Here is a 3,651-nt window from a genome sequence, read left to right on the forward strand (position 1 = left end):
GTATGAGTTAGGTTAAACATGAATTTCATTTAAAAAAATCAAAATTACGTACAAAATAATACATTAAATAATTTAAACAACTTTTTTTTCACTTGCAACCAAACTGGCCAGATCTGGCCTGAAAATAGTGCGACAGGGTCGACAAAAGGAGAGAAGGGGGCGGTGCGGCGTCATTGGTGGGTTTCCGGCGAGTTGATTCGCCGGTGGGATGATGGAAAAAGGGGAGAGGAAAAAGGGGCTGCGCGGTTTGGGATATTCCGGTGAATTATCACCGAAATCGACTATTGGGATTGAGTTTAACCAGTTTTCCGGCGAACAGTGGAGGCTAGCAGCATTTTTTGGTGGATCCGCCGGAGGTTTTGCGTGCCCGTTCGATCGTTTTCTGGCAATGGTTCGACGGAAATGGGATGGACGCCGGCTAGATCTGATTTTTTTATATGTTTTTTCCGGTGGTGGGCTGATTTGGTTACTGATTTAACGCTTGCCGATGTATTTTAATGGATTTTGGGGTGGTTTGACTTGTTTTTCGGCGAATTCGTCGCCGGAACAATGACAAACGTCGGAACAGTGTGTGTTGCAGTGTGTGTGCGTGAATGTGTATTACAGTGATATATGAGTTTGTGTGTTCTGTGTAAATGAATATATACATATTTCCTATTTACATGTTTCTGTAGTTTCTAAACTTTAAATTTATTGCTCATATATATATTTTCTAGCAAAATATCATGCATAAAATTATGTCATTACGAATATTCATACACAGAAAATATCTTGAACATTCATTCATGCTTTTCCATAATAAAATTGATAACATTACAACATGTAGTGGATTAAACCAAGTGATAAATAAAGAAAAATCCGTCACCGGAAATTTTAAGCGAAACTTCGAAATTCGAATCACCACTCTTTCTTCTTTTTCTTTTTGTGTTTCTGCCGATGATTTTTCTCTCCATTTTTTCTGCTTTCTTTTTTTGTTCTATCTATCTTTTTTTCTTCTCAGTCTGTATGATACAGTGTATATAGATAGAATGTACGTAGTTTTTTTGTTTGGGATGGGAAGTTCTTAAATAGGGAGATTTGAAGGAGTAGTTTGAGTAGTTTAGGATTTAAATTTGAATTTATTTTTTTAATTATTATTAATTGTAATAATAATAATAATTAATAAATAAATGAATAAACATAAAAATAAAAGTAAATAATAATAATAATAATAAATAATTAAGTTTATTAAGAAAATACAATAAAAGTTTATAAATATTTAAAAATAAATATAATTAAGGTAATATTAAAAGTCCTAGCTTATTTATTAAAATTTAAAAGAAAAATATATTTTTAAATTTTTTGTATTATAAAAAAAATATTCCAAAATTAATTTTATTTATTTATTTATTTTTAACTAAAACAATTTATTGAAAATGAAATAAAAGTTAAAATAAAATCGAACCAAATATAAATATTTAACATCGAAAAATAGATTAAAATTTGGGGAAGATCAAAATTCACGTGTCTACAGAAATTTGAGATGTCTGATCTAGGTATGATGCGCTACTTTCTTGGTGTTGAAGTAATACAATCTGCTATTGGTATTTCTATTATACAGAAGAAGTATGCTCAAGAAATCTTGGACAACATTTAGATGAGTAGTTGCAACTCGATTAGTACTCTAACTAATCCAGGAGTAAGGTTGATAGTGGATCCTGAAGGCAAGAAGGTTAATAGCACTTTATTCAAACAAATCATTGGAAATTTATTGTATTTAACTGCTGCTAGACTAGACATAGCATATGTTGTGAGTAGGGGTGTACATAGATCGGGTTGGTTTGATTTTTTATTAAAATATAACCAAACCAATAATATCGATTTTCTAAATCTATAAACCAAATCAAATCAATATACAATCGATTTTTTTATTTCGATTTTAATCGGATTTTTTCGGTTTTCAGTTTTTTTGGCTTTTACAATTATAATGTGATTGAAGAAAAAATTAAATGTTTTCACTAAAAATATAAAAAAACAATGGTCATAGAGTAGTGTCAATAAAAATTAAGTTGGCAAATTACTAAGACGTCTAAACTACTATCTTTCAAAGAAATATTATGTGGATACCCAGTGGTTCAATTTCTAAGTCACTAGTCATAGTAGCTTATCTGAAGGTTTCCTTCACATAAAATGTGAGCATACAAAAGAATGAAAAATTGGAGACAACTTATTAAAAGCTTAACTCCATATAATAATTAACTATAACATAATTTCATAAGAAAAAAAAGAAACAACCCAAATTACAACTTGATGGATGAGGAGAATGAGAAGAGTAAGATGAAAGTAAGATGAGGAAATAATGAGAACTCTCTGAAAACTTGGAAAGTAAAATGTAAAGTGAAGCAATTGAAGAGTTTTAGTTTTTTATATTAAAATGGCAAAATGACCTTCTGGACACCTGTACTATATCAGTTTTGTAAGTTGGACACTTCTACTTATATGTTTGTTATCTGGACCCCTGAACCCATTAAAAAGCAATATTTTGCACTCTTTGACCGTTGACCTTGCCTATGTGGCAAGGTCATAGTGACCAGGACAAAGAGAGTGTAGCCACTCGCCAGAGAGTGCGAGTGGGGGTCAATTTTTGGCCAATTTTACATTAAAATAATTTTAAAAATAAAAAAATATTAAAATTTAAAAAATAAAATAAAAAAGGGTCTTTTTTTCCTCCATATTTTTAAATTTAAAAATATTTTTAAAATTTAAAAATAATTTTAAATATTTAAAAATATTTTTAAAATTTTAAAAATAATTTAAAAATATTTTTAAAAATTTTAAAAAATAAAAGGGTCTTTTTTTCCTTCATCTTTATTAATTTAAAAATATTTTTAAAAATTTAAAAATAATTTAAAAATATTTTTTAAAATTTTATAAAAATAAAAATATAATTTTCCCTCCCCACCCCAACCCATCCCCACCCCCATACCCCACCAGCCCCATCCCACCGCACCCCCAGCCTCCCCTCCCCACCCCAACACCCGTCCAGCCCTTCCCTACCTCCACCCCTACCCCAGCCCGTCCCCACCCCTCACACCCTACCCATCCCCATCCCACCTCACCCCCCGCCTTTCCACCTCACCCAGCCTTGTCCCCACCCCCTCACACCTTTCCTGCCCCATCCAGCCCCTATCTACCCCACTCCCCAACCCCCATACCCCTCCTAGCCTCGTGCCCACCCCAGCCCCCTTCCAGCCCCCACACCATACCCCAAAACTCTTTCAGCCCCACCTCCCTCCTACACACGTTCACTTTTTATTTTTTATTTTAATTTTCCTCTCAATTCAATTCTTTTCATTTTTTAATTAAAATTTAAATTTGAAATCTTTTTATTTTTTGGGGGATTAAAATTTAAATTTAAATTGAAAGTGAGTGACAGTGACTATTGAAAAAAAATTAGTGAATTTCGCTTGAAAAAATTGAACTTTTTGTGAATTTGTTAAAAATATTCAAATTTAAAAATAAAAAATTTATTATGTTTTTATATATGAATTTGTAGTTAAAAATTTAAATTAGTTAGAGAAGAATTTTAATTATTTGGAATGGATTTGATGTTTAATTTGTGAGAAAAATAAAAACATGATTATTCAAATTTTTCTTATTTAATTAAATTAA

This window comes from Capsicum annuum, chromosome 5 (genome assembly GCF_002878395.1).
Source record: "Capsicum annuum cultivar UCD-10X-F1 chromosome 5, UCD10Xv1.1, whole genome shotgun sequence".
Lineage (NCBI taxonomy): Eukaryota > Viridiplantae > Streptophyta > Magnoliopsida > Solanales > Solanaceae > Capsicum > Capsicum annuum.